The sequence below is a fragment of the Pristiophorus japonicus genome, chromosome 1, assembly GCF_044704955.1.
Source record: "Pristiophorus japonicus isolate sPriJap1 chromosome 1, sPriJap1.hap1, whole genome shotgun sequence".
Taxonomy (NCBI): domain Eukaryota; kingdom Metazoa; phylum Chordata; class Chondrichthyes; family Pristiophoridae; genus Pristiophorus; species Pristiophorus japonicus.
Window position 1 is genome coordinate 482,816,383 of NC_091977.1, and position 19,144 is coordinate 482,835,526.

Here is a 19,144-nt window from a genome sequence, read left to right on the forward strand (position 1 = left end):
CCAATGGCTCCAATCCCACACCAACGTGATTGACTCTGAAGTGGTCTAGCAGGCACCTCAGTTGTATCAAACTGTTACAATTCAAAAAGGCCCACCATCACCTTGTCAAGGGCAACGAGGAATGGGAAATAATTTCCAACCTTGCCAATGACAGCCACATCGTGAGAATGAACTTTTAAAAAAAGATAGTAAACAGTATGAAAGTTCTGAAACGCTACTTCAAATTGGGTGACGAGATGAGGGCAAGGAGACACAGGCTCACACCAAATTTAGGGCTGATATAGGACTAGTGTCAGGAAGCTCTATCTCAAAGAGCAGTTAACACGTGTTATGGTAGTGCAGACAAAAACCTTGGGATCATTTTTTTTAAACTGCTGGAGGCAGTGATAGGGAGGACATTAGGTTCTTGCTTGTACTACAGGCTCCCTGTCCCCAACAAATCAAATTTAAAATCCTTGGCCCCACCTTCAAATCCTTTGATGATCAATACTGATTAAGGAGATGTCTATCATGCAATTGAATCCCAATGAACAGAAGTGCACAGCATTTATTTAGATGCACCCTTCCAACTGAAGAACAGTACCTAAGCCTTGACTGTACCTTGTTTATTTAGGCTGGATGTCTGATCAGATAACTGCTTAATTCTCTTTAACACTCACACACCTGATTTACAGGAATGTAAACTCAATTCAGTGACTCAAATGGGCAAATACAGGTTACAGCAGCACTGTAACACAGTGCCATGTAATTAACTGTTACTAAAGACTCTCAGAACAATGGATAACCAGGCGTTGCAGGCTGAAATCCAACCAAAATGCTCAGATGGCTTATATGTAGAATAATGAATACCTGGGAGTGAGTTACAGGCTGGAATCTAATTGAGGGGTTCCTGTGATTTATATATAGAATAATGTATACCTGGGAGTGAGTTACAGCCTGGAGACTAATTGAGGGGTTCAGATGGTTTATATATAGAATAATGCAAACCTGGGAGTGAGTTATAGGCTGGAATCGAATCAAGGTATTCAGATAGTTTATATGTAGAATGAAGTGGATATAACTGCAGTGGATGGACAGACTGAACAGTGCATAGGCTAAACACTAGCTTTTCACATCAGGGGCCTGGGTTCACATCCAGCCCAGAGTAATGGGTGAAAATTTCTGCTTGCTGTGAAGGTCTTATACGAAGTTGGGTTGACCCAGTTGCTAGTTCCTCATTGACAAAATTGGCAATTGACAATCTTACTCAGAGAAAGCACAGGATGGCTGACATGGGAGATGGAAGTGCCACACTGCTTCTGAGGTTTGCCCTGATGCATGCTGTTGTTTAGTGTGGAGGAAATGTACTCTGTACCTGATGCTACTATACCTGAACTGGAAGAACTTGATAAAACAGATTATGCTATATCTGATCTGGGAGTGTTTGATGCTGATGCTTGATGCTTGTCATGGAAAGTATTCCATTCCTCAGCACTAACATCCCATAAACTGAAAATTGCAAGATGTACAACATACAGGGTGTGTAACTGGCCTTTGGCAAAAACACGAAATGTGCGATAGCAAATCGGCAGCCCATTTTATACCACGCCCATTGACTTTGATGGAGAAGAAAATTGGGCGTGGTGTAAAACAAACTGCTGATCCGTTATCTCCCATTCCTCATTTTCACTGAATACCAATTTCACCCCACAGGTTTAAGAAATAACCTCTGGTAATCTATCTCTGGGTGATTGGTTTAGTAGGAGTTAGTCGTGTTAGCCATGGCTAAGTGGTAGCATTCTTGTCACTAAGTCAGAAGGTTATTGGTTTAAACCCTACTCCAGGGACTTGAGGCCAAATCTAGGCTGAAACTCCAGTGCAGTACTGAGCAAGTGCTGCATTGTTGGAGGATGCGTTTTTCAGATGAGATGTTAAACCAAGGCCATATCTGTTCTCTCAGATGGATGTAAAATATCCCATGGCATTATTCTAAGAAGAGTAAGGGAGTTCTTCCCGGTGTCCGAGCCAATACTTATCCCTCAAACAACATCACTAAAAACAGGGGAGAAATTGGGGTCATTTGCCGTAACCCTGGCGCAAAGTCTCGCACCTCGTAAGTGTTACCACCTCCAAACGGGGTGCTCCTGAAATTCTAGGCCAGATTATCTGGCCATTGCTGTTTGTAGGACCTTGCTGTGTGCAAATTGGTAGCCCCATTTCTAACATTACAACAGTGATTACATTGCAAGAGTACTTCATTGGTTATAAAATACTTTGGATCCTGATGTAATGAAAGGTGCTATATAAATGAATGTTATTTATTTAGTCATTTTGGCTGTGCATTCACTACAATATGACTATAATCCATCAAACTCACCTTAATATGTTCACTTTAGCAAAATGATGACAAAGGAGTTGCATACAAACACATTAAGGCTTCAAACAGCCCAATGTCAAGGTACAAGACCCGACTCCAACTCATTCTTTCTCAGGACCTCAACATCATAGAATTGCTTATCTCCCTGTCATCCTTTCTCCTACAATCTCAAAACTGTTAATCCTAAGCATGAATCTACCGAACAACATATTTTTTTCTTTTATCCCACTCCTCTCAGCTTTGGTATTGTACTACACTGCAGGCCTTGACTATTCACCTTGGTATCTCAATAATAAAAAAAGGCGATTGATTTTTGCTGTGTATATAATCGACTTGTCTTCTTTTACAGCAAAGAAGGAACTGGCCTTTGTTTGCACCATTGCCTCAGTGGGAGTCAGCTCCCTAACCATTTGTGTGCTGATTTCTCCTACCTTCTATTCTACTTTGATGGTGTTGTGCAGCAAGTTTTCTCAATCTAAAAACAATCTCCTGTGTCTAAGATGCTGAAAGTAGAAGAGGGTATACAAGACTGTTTTGAAGGGATCTGTACATTAGCAGACCATAACATAAGTGATATTCTATTACATTGCATTTTGTCCAATGAATGTAGGCCTTTCTGATTAATTTCAATACAGTGAATAAATGCAGAGGAATCGGCCTTGGCTCGTTAATGTCATCTCTGAAGGATGTGGGTTCAGGCCCCACTCCAGAGATTTGAGCACATATAGACAGAGAAACATAGAAAATAGCTGCAGGAGTAGGCCAGTCGGCCCTTCGAGCCTGCACCATCATTCAATAAGATCATGGCTGACAATTCACCTCAGTACCCCTTTCCTGCTTTCTCTCCAAACCCCTTGATCCCTTTAGCCATAAGGGCCATATCTAACTCCCTCTTGAATATATCTAATGAACTGGCATCAACAACTCTCTGTGGTAGGGAATGCCACAGGTTAACAACTCTCAAGAGTGAAGAAGTTTCACCTCATCTCAGTCCTAAATGGCTTACCCCTTATCCTCAGACTGTGTCCCCTGGTTCTGGACTTTCCCATCATCGGGAAAATTCTTCCCACATCTAACCTGTCCAGTCCGTCAGAATCTTAAAAGTTTCTATGACATCCACTCTCATCCTTCTAAACTCCAGTGTATAAAGGCCCAGTTGATCCAGTCTCTCCTCAAATGTCAGTTCCGCCATCCCGGGAATCAGTCTGGTGAACCTTCGCTGCACTCCCTCAATAGCAAGAATGTCCTTCCTCAGATTTGGAGACCAAAACTGAACACAATATTCCAGGTGAGGTCTCACCAAGGCCCTGTACAACTGCAGTAAGACCTCCCTGCTCCTATACTCAAATCCCCTAGCTATGAAGGCCAACATACCATTTGCCTTCTTCACTGCCTGCTGTACCTGCATGCCAACTTTCAATGATTGATGTACCATGACACCCAGGTCACGTTGCACCTCCCCCTTTCCTAATCTGCCACCTTTCAGATAATAGTCTGCCTTCGTGTTTTTGCCCCAAAAGTGGATAACCTCCACATTATACTGCATCTGCCATGCATTTGCCCACTCACCTAACCTGTCCAAGTCACCCTGTGACTTTTATCATCCTCCTCACAGCTCACACCGCCACCCAGTTAAGTGTCATCTGCAAACTTGGAGATATTACACTCAATTACTTCATCCAAATCATTGATATATATTGTAAAGAGCTGGGGTCCCAGCACTGAGCCCTGCGGCACTCCACTAGTCACTGCCTGCCATTCTGAAAAGGACCCATTTATCCCGACTTTCTGCTTCCTATCTGCCAACCAGTTCTCTATCCACATCAGTACATTACCCCCAATACCATGTGCTTTGATTTTGCACACCAATCTCTTGTGTGGGACCTTGTCAAAAGCCTTTTGAAAGTCCAAATACACCACATCCATTGGTTCTCCCTTGTCCACTCTACTAGTTACATCCTCAAAAAATTCCAGAAGATTTGTCAAGCATGATTTCCTTTTCATAAATCCATGCTGACTTGAACCGATCCTGTCACTGCTTTCCAAATGCGCTGCTATTTCATCTTTAATAATTGATTCCAAGATTTTCCCCACTACTGATGTCAGGCTAACCGGTCTATAATTACCCATTTTCTCTTGCCCTCCATTTTTAAACAGTGGTGTTACATTAACTACCCTCCAGCCCATAGGAACTGTTCCAGAATCGATAGACTGCTGGAAAATGATCACCAATGCATCCACTATTTCTATGGCCACTTCCTTAAGTACTCTGGGATGCAGTCGAAGTTACCTTTCCTTAAGTTAAGGACCTTAGTCTCTGAAGTAACTGTGTCACTCTCCATCTTAATAAAGAATTCTACCATATTATGGTCACTCTCCCCAAGGGGCATCGCACAACAAGATTGCTAATTAGTCCTTTCCCATTATAACATAAGAATTAGGAACAGGAGTAGGCCATCTAACCCCTCGAGCCTGCTCCGATTACACATCACCCAGTCTAGGATGGCCAGCCCTCTAGTTGGTTCCTCGACAGATTGGTCTCGAAAACCATCCCTAATACACTCCAGGAAATCCTCCTCTGCCGTATTGCTACCAGTTTTATTAGCCCAATCTATATTTAGATTAAAGTCGCCCATGATAACTGCTGTACCTTTATTGCACGCATCCCTAATTACTTATTTGATGCTGTCCCCAACCTCACTACTAGCGTTTTCTGCCCTTTGGTATTCCGCACGTCCACCCATACAGATTCCACATCATCCAAGCTAATGTCCTTCCTTACTATTGCGTTAATTTCCTCTTTAACCAGCAACGCCACCCCACCTCCTTTTCCTTTCTGTCTCTCCTTCCTGAATATTGAATACCCCTGGATGTTGAGTTCCCAGCCTTGGTCACCCTGGAGCCATGTCTCCATGATGCCAATTATATCATATTCATTAAAAGTTGCAGTTAATTCGTCCAACTTATTATGAATACTCCTCGCATTGAGGCACAGTGCCTTCAGGCTTGTCTTTTTAACACACTATGCCCCTTTAGAATTTTGCTTTAATGTGGTCCTTTTTGATTTTTGCCTTGGGTTTCTCTGCCCTCTACTTTTGCTTTTCTTCTTTCTATCTTTTGCTTCTGCCCCCATTCTACTTCCCTCTGTCACCCTGCATAGGTTCCCATCCCCCTGCCATATTAGGTTAACCCCTCCCCAACAGCACTAGCAAACACTCCCCCTAGGACATTGGTTCCAGTCGTGCCCAGGTGCAGGCCGTCCGGTTTGTACTGGTCCCACCTCCCCCAGAACCGGTTCCAATGTCCCAGGAATTTGCATCCCTCCCTTCTACACCACTCCTCAAGCCACCTATTCAGCTGAGCTACCCTGCAATTCCTACTCTGACTAGCACATGGCACTAATAGCAATCCTGAGATTACTACCTTTGAGGCCCTACTTTTTAATTTAACTCCTTGCTCCCTAAATTCAGCTTGTAGGACCTCATCCCATTTTTTACCTCTATCTTTGGTAGCTATATGCACCACGACAACTGGCTGTTCATCCTCCACCTCCAAAATGTCCTGCAACCATTCCGAGACATCCTTGCCCCTTGCACTAGAGAGGCAACATACCATCCTGGAGTCTCGATTGCGGCCGCAGAAACATCTATCTATTCCCCTTACAATAGAATCACCTACCACTATAGCTCTCCCACTCTTTTTCCTGCCCTCCTGTGCAGCAGAGCCACTGATGATACCATGGACTTGGTTGCCGCTGCCCTCCGCTGATGAGTCATCCCCCCCAGCAGTACCCAAAATGGTTTATCTGTTTTGGAGGGGGAAGACCGCATGGGACCTCTGTGCTACCTTCCTTCCACTGCTCTTCCTGTCTAGGCTGTATTTCAATGCAACAAATCTACAACTTTTGTTCATATAGCACTTTTATCATTGGAAAACTTCTCAATGGGCTTCACAGGAGTGTAATCAGACAAATATTGACACCGAGCTGAAAAAAAATGAGACATTAAGACAAGTAGCCAAAAGCTTAAAAGATAGGCTTTAAGGAGTGTCTTAAAAGAGAAGAGGTGGAGAAGTTTAGAGAGAGAATTCTAGAGCTCATGGCCCAAACAGCTGAACGCACAGCCGCCAATGTTGGGGCACAGGAAGTTAGAGATGCACAAGAGGTGAAATTGGAGGAATGCGGAGTTCTCAGAGATAGGGAGGGATTTGAACATAAGGATGAGAATTTTAAATTGTGGCGTTTGTGAACCAGGAGCCAACATTGGTCAGCAAGCATAGGTGAACAGACTTGGTGCGAATTAGGATATGGGCAGCAGAGTTTTCGATGAGCTAAAGTTTATGGAGAATGGAAGATGGGAGGTCGGCCAGGAGAACATTGAAATAGTCAAGTTTAGAAGTGTCTAAAACACGGGAGAGGGTTTCAGCAGCTGAAGGGTGGAGATGAGCAATATTATGGAGATGAAAGTAGGCGGCCTTAGTGATGGCGAGGATATGGGGGCTCAGTTCAGGGTCAAATAGGGTGCTGAGCCTGCAAACAGTTTGGTTCGGTTTGAGACTGCTGCCAGGGTGGGGGATGGAATTGGTGGCTATGGAACAAAGTTTGTGGCAGGGGCTGAAAACAATGACTTTGCTCTACCCAATGTTTAATTGAAGGAAATTCCTGCTCATCCAGTATTGATGTCAGATAAGCAGCCTGATAGCACAGAGACAGTGGAGGGGTGGAGAGAGGTGGAGGTGTGGTAGCATTGAGTGTACATATGGAAACTAACATTGTGTTTTCGGATGTTGTCAGTGAGGGGCAGCATGTAGATGAGAAATATGAGGGGGCCAAAGATAGACATGTGTGACTCCAGAGGTAAGGGAATGAGAAGCCATTGCAGGAGATTCTCTGACTTTGCCTGGATCAATAAAAGATGGAACCAGGTGATGTCAGCCCACTCAGATGAATAACGGAGGTGAGGCATTGGAGGAAGATGGTGTAGTCAACTATACCAAAGGCTGCAGGCAGGTGGGGAAGGAAAAGGAGGAATAGTGTACCAAAAAAAAGAAAGACTTGCATTTATATAGCACCTTTCATGACCGCAGGACATCCCAAAGTGCTTTACCATTGTTGCATAGGATGTCACTTGTGAATTTGATTTGGGTTGTTCACTGCTGTGGCAGGGGCGGAAACCTGTTTGGTGAGGTTTAAGCATGGTGTTGTGGGAAAGGTGGGCACATATTTGGAAGGTGACAACTCGTTCAAGGACATTAGAGAGGAAAGGGCCGTTGGAGAAGGGGTGGTAGTTTGCAAAGACAAAGGGGTTAAGAGCAGATTTTTTCAGGAGCAGGGTGATGATGGCAGACTTGAAAGGGAGCTGGGCTTAACCAGAGGAGAAGGAGCCATTTACAATATCAGCTAGCTTAGTGGACAGAAAGGAAAGTGGATTGGTCAACAGTTTAGTGGAAATAGTTTCAAGAGAGTAGGAGTTGCGTTCCATGGAGGAACGCTCAGAGAGGGCATGAGGAGAGATAGGGGAGAAATTAGAGATCCCATGGCATTATGCAAAGAAGAGGAAGGGAGTTCTCCCCGGTGTCCTGGTCAACTAACATCAAAAAAAGATGGTCTCATCATTTATTTCATTGCTGTTTGTGGGAGTTTGCTGCTGCATTTCCTACATTACAACAGTGACTACATTTCAATAGTACTTAGTTGACTGTAAAATGCTTTGGGACGTCCTTAGGACATGAAAGATGCTATATAAATGCAAATTATTTATTTACTTTCTTTACACAAGTGTGTTAACCAGTGTCTTACAAATCGTGCTCACTAGAATTTCAATCCCATTCATGCATTTTTCTTTACATTTGTTCTTTTGATATGGGTAACGTTGGCAATGCTCTATGTATTGTCCATCATTAGATGCCCTAAGGACATGAAGAGTCAACCATGTAATCCGGACCGGGTGAGGACGGTAGGTTTTCCTTCCCTTAAGGACATTAGTGAAGCAGTTCTGTGTGTGGACTTGGGCACAGGAACAGGCTTGGCTGTGAGACCCACCACAATCAAACAGCCTGTCAACTCTCATTGCTCCAATTTGATGAACGACACATGGGAGAGTTGGCAGAGAGCGTCTCGGTGATTGTAGAATCATACTCTGGCTAAGTGTTGAGGTTGTCAGGGAGGAGGGAAGAAAATTAACTAATTCAAAGTTCAGAAATATCAATGCAAATCCTGATAACAGTAAATAAAGAAAAAAAAGTTGGTTTCATTAATTTTCTGGCTGTGGCTCCTTGAATCATTTAACGGTGCTTCCAATTCTGCGCTTATTAATTTTATTCAGGGGCTATGAATCAGGTGTGCCTGAGGCCTAGCCGTGGACTTCAGACAAATTCATTTGTGCTCATTGAAGACCCAACATGGAGCCTCACTCGTTGGCACTGCCAAATGGAGAATTGGCTACAGAGGTTGGCAGGTCTGACTCTCAGCGCTCCTGATTAGAATGAATGATGGTGGAATTGGAAACAGGATAAAACATGACGCACTCACCACTGTGCCTGATTCTCTGATCCCTGCTGATAACAAGCAAGTTTTGATGCATGGAGCTTCATCTCATATCATTGACCCTAGTGTCCCAATTGTTTATGCAATAAACTTATATATAACTTATATATAATAATCCTTATATAAATTGGTCTGAATTGCAGAAGGAAAATATTTAGGTGTCAGTATTGAACAGACAAGTTGGGCATCATAATTACATACTTTCCTTTAAAAAAAATGTTTTTCTTGTACCTGATGTCAGTTGTTTGTGACAGTTCATCTTAAGCCCAACGCTTCTATCAGTCACACATGACTGAGTGTACACTGTGCAATGCGTGGCTGTCTTATAATCGACTTAGTGTGTACACATTATTCCGGTGCAAAAAGCATTAACTTATGGTCGAACGATATTTGTGAGGGATATTTTTTTCAATAAAATAAAGAAATACTTGCATTTATATAGTGCTTTTCACATCCACCAGACATCTCAATGAAGTACTTTTGGAGTGTAGTCACTGTTGTAATGTGGGCAACGCAGAAGCCAATTTGCACACAGCAAGCTCCCACAAACAGAAATGTGATAATGACCTGATAATCTGTTTTCTTATGTTGATTGAGGGATAAGTATTGGCCAGGACACCGATGATAACTCTCCTGCTCTTCTTCAAAATAGTGCCATGGGATCTTTTATGTCCACCTGAGAGAGCAGACAGGGTCTTGGTTTAATGTCTCATCTGAAATAAAGCACCTCCGACAGTGCAGCACACCCTCAGTACGGCACTGGAGTGTCACCCTAGATTTTGTGCTCTGGAGTGGGACTTAAACCCACAACCTTCTGACTCAGAGGCAAGGGTGCTACTGGTGCTACAGCCACTGGTGTCTGATTGTCAGTCTGAGTCTGTTCCTATGTCTATGTGACTGCATGCGTGTATCTATCTGTGTATCTACCTATATTATAAAAACAGCACCTCTGTGCATACTTCTTGTCATGTGACTGTCACTCTTTCTAGTCACAATTATCCGTCACACTTGACTTAGCTAATGATAAAGAAATGAGGCTAATTATGTAAATTACATGATTGCTTTTCTTTAATTCCTTTTGGCTCCAACAAATCAGAATTCAGTTACTGGGAACAATTAGGAAGCAACAAACAGGAATTCAACCAATCAAGTCACTCCAAAAAATCAAAACAGTTTCATCTGCTATCGCTGGTTTTGCAGTAATCATTTCTAACCTTCAAAATAAGTAAATTCACATATATTTATAATATTAAAATAAAATCTGTATTTCATTAAGAATTTTAGTCAAATGCTTGCTTGTGTCAAGAAGCCTATGGCTATAGTTTGCTTTGTATTTAATTGATGTTTGTTTCTTCTGGGAGAAATTGAGTGCAGTCCACTAATGCTGCATATGCTTTCAGTATTTGTGCTGACAGTTCTGCTCAGCCTTCTTAAGTAAAGGAGTGACATCTGCAATGTTTTCCTTTATTTCTTTTAATACCCCAGGATACCCCGAGGACAAAGAAAACAAATCTGATATTAGATCGGGCCATTTTTCAGGTATCTCTGGCTATATCCTAAAACAGACATGAGGCCCCTTCTGAATGTCAATGAAGGGCCTAAAACCTTTTTTTAGGCCCCCTTTGATAAATTGGATTCCGATGAGGGAACCAGGCTCCGGGCCTGTACCACTCAGGATTTTTCAATGGTCTAAGCAACAACCTCCATCAAAAGGAACATTTCTTTAAAAAAAACATTCTTCCTGTGGAGCCAGGAGGAGCAGGACTTTCTCCAGCTCTCTGTCGCCTGACAGAGGGCCAGGCAGAGACAGGCACAAATTGAGAGAGTGTCAGACAGGTTTTTTTCTCATTCTTTTGTAAAATTCATTCTCAGGATGTGGGTGTCGCTGGCAAGGCTGGCATTTATTACACATCCCTAGTTGGCTCGAGAAGATGATGATGAATCTTCTTCTTGAACTAGTGCATGCGACAGTTTGATACAACTGTGTGGCTTGCAAAGCGATTTCAGAGGGCAGGTAAGAATCAACCACATTGATGTGGGATCGGAGTCAAATAAAGGCCCAGAACGGGTAAGGAGGGCAGGTTTCCTTCCCGACCAGACAGTATTGAACCATTTGGGTTTTTACGACAAACTGACAGCTTCATGGTCATTTTAACTGATACCAGTGTTTTAATGCCAGATTGCTTGAATTCAGATTCTCAAACTGCCATGGTGGGATTTAGAAACATAGAAACATAGAAAATAGGTGCAGGAGTAGGCCATTCGGCCCTTCGAGCCTGCACCGCCATTCAATAAGATCATGGCTGATCATTCCTTCAGTACCTCTTTCCTGCTTTCTCTCCATACCCCATAGAAACATAAAATGCAGGCATCAATCCTGCTACTTCTCACATGCTAAGCGAGCACTTTACCATTTGAGCTAATTCCCCAGTAGCTAAACTCACATTCTCTGGATTACGCCCAGTAACATGACCACCACACTCCCATATCCTTTAAATTTGGTTTATTTTTTAAAATGTGTAAGTTGAATTTTTGAACGCAAATGAAGCCTTTTTGAAGGAAATAGGAGGGTAGAAGGAGGAAGGGCAAAAACTGATTGAGGGTCAGTGGCCTTTGTGGGTAAATGAGTGTCACTGCGGGGTGTGGATGGAGGGTTAAGGGTCACAATGGTGTAAGGGGTAGGGGCGCATACAAGAGATTGAGCAGGTAGTTCAAAGGGGAAGAGGTAGGGTAGTAACGAGACTTAAAGGAGTGGTAGGTTGGGGAATTGGTAGTGGGAAGGTGAAGAGGTACAGGGTGCAATGGAAATGAGTAGTGTGGGGACACACAAGTGATTGGGGGAGTGGATTGGAAGGGAACTCCTGAGGGCCACATTTTCCTTATAACCTCCACCACAAATGCAGCACTAGCAACCACTGGCTTCTTTCTCTGCCACAGCACACCCACCGCCTCCTACCTCAAGGGGAAGAAGAGGCGAAAAAGACAACAAGAAGCAAACAGAAGAGTTATGGGGAGAGGAGCAGAAGAGTGAGACAGAAGCAGAAGAGGAGAGAAAGAGGGAAACAGCGAAAGAAGATAACACAAAGAGTCCAACCATGTGAAAAGTTACAGGCGCTTAGCAAGTCGCTTTTAAAAGGGGAGTGGATAAATATTTGTAAAATCAATTTTTTACAGAGTATGAGCAACGAGCAGAGGAATGGGACTAAACAGGTAGATTTGATGATTCAGGCAGCCCTGTGTTTATTTACTGTTTCGGAGAGACAGAAACAGACTGCAATCTGTATATTTACTTATGCAGCCAGGACATTTATTTTTTGCAGGAAAACAATAATTATTTATTTTCCAGGAACCAAAGCATTTCAGTCAATGTCCGCAGAGATCTCTTTGAATCTTGTAAAGCCATGCTGTCAGGCCAACATCCTGCTCCTCCCAACTGTTGACAAAGGCCACGAATCCACCTGTCAGCCCAACCTAAATTCCGACCCTTGGTTCTGCCAAACCCTAGGTTGCCCCTACACAGTGTGTCAACCTGCAGGATCACTCCCCATTCTGCTAAACAAGAGGACCCCACCCCAGTTATACCAAACTCCAGGATCCCTACCCACTGCTGCTAACCCTCCCCACCCTGTGCTGTACCCCTTCCCCCCTCCCTTCTTGGGCTGTACCCCTTCCCCCCTGTGCTGTATCCCTCCTGCCCCTGTGCTGCTAACAGGTACTGATCTCCAACCTGGTACACTTGTTACAAGTCCTTGGTTTTAAAACTGGGATGAGTATCAAACACATATAAGTAAAGGAATGTATGTGAAAAAATAAAGGCCACTCGTTTATGGTTTTCACAGAATAGTGGCCGGTTTATGGAATATGATTCCTGAAGTATCAGGAAGAATCCTAGATACCAGCTATTAAAAATGTAATTTGACTTATTCAGTTACTGTGAACACATCATACAAGAAACAACTCAACACCCTATTGTTGTAAAACAGGGTGTCCTCTGACTCCGAATGAGCACTGAAGATCTGCTAGTATACATTTTGATGTACAATTATATAGATTTCACATTACTTAGTTTTACATCTCGTTCCATATCCCCCAATCTCTATAAATATACAAAAAATTTCTAAAGTACAATTTCATCTCATTTTTCAATTACATTTATGACATTTCAATTTCTCGTCACTATTTGCTGTATTTTACATGTATTTCTTTGTTTTTAGTCAACATTTGACTGCAACTAATTAACAATGATCATACATTCTCCATGAGACCGGATAACCTCCCTCTCTGTATGAGACAACTTTCCCCCAACTTTCTGGGAGCAATGCCACAGGAAGCTAACTAGTACAATTACAGCATTAGCCTTCTGTACATCTTCCCTCCATCACACTTCCCTGTCATGGTTCAAGTCTCCTCCTTACATTTTAAGGATAAATAAAGAGGAACTTTCCAGAAACACAGAATGCCAAAGCCAGAATATCTGCAGCTTCCTAATTGACCTCCTTGTGAACCCCATGATTACTGGGCGCCCTGTAAACCCCCTAGCAATAGTGTCAGCAGCTGAGAACACACACTTCTTTGCACTTTTGCATGGTAAAGTTATGTTGGCAGACGAGTGGTAGCCCACAGAATTGAAGGCTTACTGCGTTTCACATGATACGATGTTTCTGTTTTCATAAAGCAGCGCACCTCTCAGTTACAGTGAGCAACACTGTGGGAGATTAGTTCAAATATACTCGAACGCATATTACATTTTCCACTTCTTTCTGATACATAGGAACAGGAGTAGGCCATTCAGTCTCTTGTGCCTGGTTCACTATTCCATCAGACCATGTACTTCAACTCCATTTACCCGCCTTTGTTCCATATCCCGTGATACCCTTATTTAATAAAAATCTAGCGATCTCAGTCTTGAAAGCTCTAATTGACTCAGCATCAGCAGCCTTTCGGGGGAGTGTGTTCCAGATTTCAATACCCATTGTGTGAAAAAGCTTCCTTATTTCGCAGCTAAATGGCCTGGCTCTAATTTTAAGGTTGTGCGCCCTTGTTCTGGATTCCCCCATTGGAGGAAATAGCTTTTTCGTTTCTACCCGATCGAATCCTTGTATCATTTTAAACACCTCAATCAAATCACCCCTCAACCTCCCAAATTCAACAGAATATAGGGCAAGTTTATGCAAATGAACTCTTTAAGCCCTGTTATTCGGGTGAAGCTGTGATTCACCCCCTCCAAGGCCAGTATATCCTTCATGAGATGCGGTGTCCAAAAATGAAAGTATTACTCTAGATAGGGTCTGACCAAGTATCTGTACAACTGATGCATCATACATATTTTTCTGTGTGTTTGAGTATGTGTACATATATATGTACTTCTGTCTGAGTCCAGGTAGCTCCATGTCATTGTATAGCTGGTGTGTGGTTGTGTATGTCTGGGTAAAATTGTCTGTGTCTGCACAGTTGTATCTAGGTTTAGGCAGATGTGTTAGATGTGACTCTGTGAGAGAGAGGGAGAGAGATATGGAGAGACAGACAGAGAGGGAGAGATATGGAGAAACAGAGAGAGGTAGAGAGGTAGAGAGGGAGAGATACACAGTGATATGGAGAGACTGCGGGAGATATATGGAGAGACAGAGGCAGAGTGGGAGAGATATTGGAGGGGCGGGCCTGGGGGCTCTGTGCCTCGGTGCGGGGAGTGTTCAGAGTGGGGTGGATGGGTTGACTGCGCAGATGGCGGTTGGTGGATGTGGTGTGGTTGGCGTCGCGGGGGCGTGGCTCCGGGGTGGCCGGGGCTGGGGGCTCGACATCCGGGGGTGTTCGGCATTTGGGAAGGATTCTGACGGACGGGGCGGGTTGGGTGCGGGGGGAGTGTTCCCGGTGTTGGGTGGGTTCGGAGCCGGGGCGGGACATGCTCTTGGGATGGGGGGTGGGCTGTTTGGGGCTGGGATTGGGAGAGACTTCTTCACTCGGGGAGTTGTTGGCCTGTGGGGTTCCCTGCTGCGGAGAGTTGTTGATGCCAGTTCATTGGATGTGTTCGAGAGGGAGTTGGATGTGGTCCTTGCGGCTGGGGGGTGTCAGGGAGGTTTGGAGGGGGCGTGGGGGGAGTTGCTGGGGTGGGTGATCAGCCATGATCTTGTTGAATGGCAGTGCAGGCTCGAAGGGCCGAATGGCCTACTCCTGCACCTATTTTCTATGTTTCTATGTTTCTATGATATGGAGAGACAGAGAGAGCAACAGAGAGACAGAGATATGGAGAGACAGAGGGAGATATATGGAAAGACAGAGAGGGGGAGAGGCAGAGAGGGAGAAAGACAGAGAGATATGGAGAGACAGAGAAAGACACATATTTGTGTATCTCTCCCTCTCTATCTCTATCTCTGACTCTCACTCTCTGTCTCAGTCTCTCCATATCTCTGTGTGTTAGATGTGACTCTGAGTGTCTTCAGGTATATGTAGATGTAGCTGATGTATCGGTATATGAATCTCTCTACGTGACTGTCTCGATTTCGTGTTAGCATATGTGTGTGTGGGATTCCTGTCTCTCTCACTGTGTCTCTCGGTATCTGTCTATCTCTGTCTCTCCCTATCTCTTTATATCTCTTCCTCTCTGCCTCTCCCTCTGTCTCTCCATATCTCTGTGTATCTCTCCCTCTCTATCTGTATCTCTCTCTCCCTCTCTGTCTCTGTCTCTCCATATCTCTCCCTCCCTGTCTCTGTCCCTCCATAATCTCTCCCTCTCTGTCTGTCTCTCTATATCTCTCCCTCTCTGTCTCTCCATATCTCTCCCTCTCTATCTCTGCCTCTCCATATCTCTGTGTTGCTCTCTCTCTCATTCTCTCGACATCGCAGTCTCATTCTCAGTCTTTCGCTTTCCTTCATTCTCCCTGTCTTTATTTCTCTCTCCCGCAGGGGGACGAGCTCATTTCTCATTGTGCCGAAGGTCAGTTCCCCTTCACACACGCACTGTATGTTATACTGCCTCTGTCGGAACGGGATTATCGAAACTGACAATTTAAATAGACAGGGCGGACGGTAGATGGTAAAGGGAGGGATCTAGAAAGATCCGGGAAAACAGATAGCGCGAACATACGGATAGAGCGAGGAATCAATATTGAATTGTGAGACGGGCATACATACAAATAAATAAACAGCCAGAGATAGAGCGAGAGGGGGAAGTAATGAAAGAATAGACAGAGAGAAAAAGAGAAACGGGAGAGTGGAATAAAGATCCAGCCAGCAGAGGGGGGAAAGAATCTAGAGAAAGTGAGGATAGAAATAATCCCATGGATAAATATCTCTGTCCCCTCACACTCTATCCCTCTGTCTAACGCTCTCTATACTCCATTCCCCTTTCATTCAATACTTCGGAGAAACGGACACAACATACACACGCACACATAGATACGCAGAGATATAGTTTCACAGATCTAGAGAGAAAGCCTCTATAATGTAAAAGAACAATTAAATGTAGTAGGAAAACCGAGAGAAATAAACAAGGAAATATACATGCATTGAGAGAGATGTATAGAGAAGGCTGAAATTGGTAAATAGAGAATGCGCAGTTAAATCTGTACCTATCTGGAGAGAGTGCCTAGACAGAGGCAGTGCGGGATAATGTGAGAGGGACACTGCGCGTTTGGCTCTAAGCCCGTCTCTAACACCTGCTCACTTTCGCGGCCCTCTAACACAGTTTTCAAGCTCAGTTCAGCACATTCTCATCTCCGAAATCACCTCTTTATAACAGACTGTAACAGGCGCAATGTTCTGGAGTGACCTTTCGGCACAGAACGATCCCAGCATCACTCCCTACCTGTCTTTCCAGCCAATTGCAATCAATCAATGATATTTATCAAGCTATAATATCTGGAGAAAATCAAACTGGCGTCACAATACAGCTCAAGATATTGGAGTCACAACATTTACTGCTCTCGGAGTTCTCTTTTTTGTTGCTCTCAGCTCGCCTGGGCGTCAAATCTCAACTTACCTGCTTATTTTGCTCCAAGCAAATAGTTCTAACACCTGACAAACCAGCATAGACACACATACATACATAGACGCAAACACACACACACACACACACAGGCAAACACACACAACCATACACGCACACAAACACACACACACAGACAGACACACACACAGGCAAACACACGTGCACACACACAGGCAAACACACACAACCATACACACACACAAACACACACACACACAGACACACATACACACACAACCATACACACTCACACACAGACACACACACACAGACATACATATACAGACACACATACACACACAACCATACACACTCACACACATACACACACACATACATACATATACTTCTTTGGTACAAAGAATGAGGAGAGGACATCTAAACTAAAGTGTACAATCGTAAAGCGGGTGCACAGACAGAGAGACGTGGGGGTATGTGTGCATAAATCATTGAAGGTGGCAGGGCAGGTTGAGAAAGTGGTTGAAAAAGCTTTCGGAATCCTAGGTTTCCTAAATATAGGTATAGAGTACAAAAGTGTGGAAATTATGATGGCCCTATATAAAACACTGGTTCGGCCCCAACTGGAGTATTGTGTCCAATTCTGGGCACCACACATCAGGAAGTATGTAAAGATCTTAAAGAAGTTGCAGAAAAGATTTATGAGAATGATTCCAGGGATGAGGGACTTCAATTAGGTGGATAGACTGGAGAAGCTGGGGTTGTTCTCCTTGGAGCAGAGAAGATTGAGAGGAGATTTGAAAGAGGTGTTCAAAATCATAAGGGGTCTGGACAGAATAGACAGAGATAAACTGTTCCCATTGGCAGAAGGGTCGAGAACCAGAGGATACAGATTTAAGGTGAAAAAGAACCAAAGGCAACATAAGAAAAAACTTGCAGCGAGTGGTTATGATCTGGAATATATTGCCTGAAAGGGTGGTGGAGGCAAACACAATCTTATCCTTCAAAAGGGAGTTGGATAAGTATCTGAAGGAAAAAAATGCAGGGGACATGGGAAAGGACAGGGGTGTGGGACTAGCTGAGAGTCAGCACAGGTTCGATGGGCCGAATGGCCTTCTTCCGTGCTGTAACCATTCTATGATTCTACACACTTACAGACCCATATACACACACACACACATATACACACAGACCCATACACATACACAGACCCATATACACATACACACACACATATACACAAAGGCCCATACACACAGAGACACAGACACATACACACACAGACGCACACAGAGAGACACAATCACATACCTGTACACACCGACACACATCGACAACCATACACATGCACACACGTAGATACATACATTCACACAAATACACACAAAATCACACATGCAGACACATACTCGCACACACACATACATACACACATACACGCACACACAAACAAATACATACACATACACGCGCAATAAAAAGTTACTGCAAAAGCACTGGGTGTCAGCCTCTACCACCTCGTTCTCCCCTCTCCGACTTCCCGATAAAAAGTGAGGCATGCAGTTCAAACACCTGATACTGTATCCTGTAACCTAAACAACTGGAGGATGCTGAGGGTTAAAGTACAAGCTCTCTCTATATTTTTACATTAGCTTTACCCAGTACAAAATCTACACGGAGACATTTAGTGAGAGATACACTTCAAAGTTTAAAAATGTTTAAACAAAACGTTGAGAAACTTTTCCCAACTTACCACCAAACTGGATAACTTGCCATGACTTGCTTCACGTTCAGTAGCACCAGGTAATATCCAAACAGCCGCATTTCCATAACTAGTCAGCGTTGCAAATCTTCCTCTTTAAATAAAAGCTCTTTGGAACCGAGCTAATCTGTTTCTCTATTCCTTTTCGTGACCGTTCAGTATATCCCATTCACAAATAAAACAATCTAGAGTAGCCAGGGATTCGCAAAGCACAGGATACAACAATAGGGACTAAATTATACCAGAGAAAAATAGTAACCCAAAAAAAGGAGAGTTGAAGAAGGGTGTCCAATCAGGATCCATTGCCACAGGGAGCAGGGTGATTGTACAGTCAGCAACTGTCAATCAGGAAAAACTCGTCATCAGACGACGAGCTGGAAAGAACTATCATAAAATACATTATAGCCTGTCCTGGGCTACCACCAGCTTCAACTGTTTAGAGTAAAATTGGAGGGCTTTAGGGAGTGGGGAAGGGGAATGAGCAGAGAGGTGGGGTATGAGTGTGTGTGTGTGAGAGTGTGTGTGTGTAAGCATGTGAGT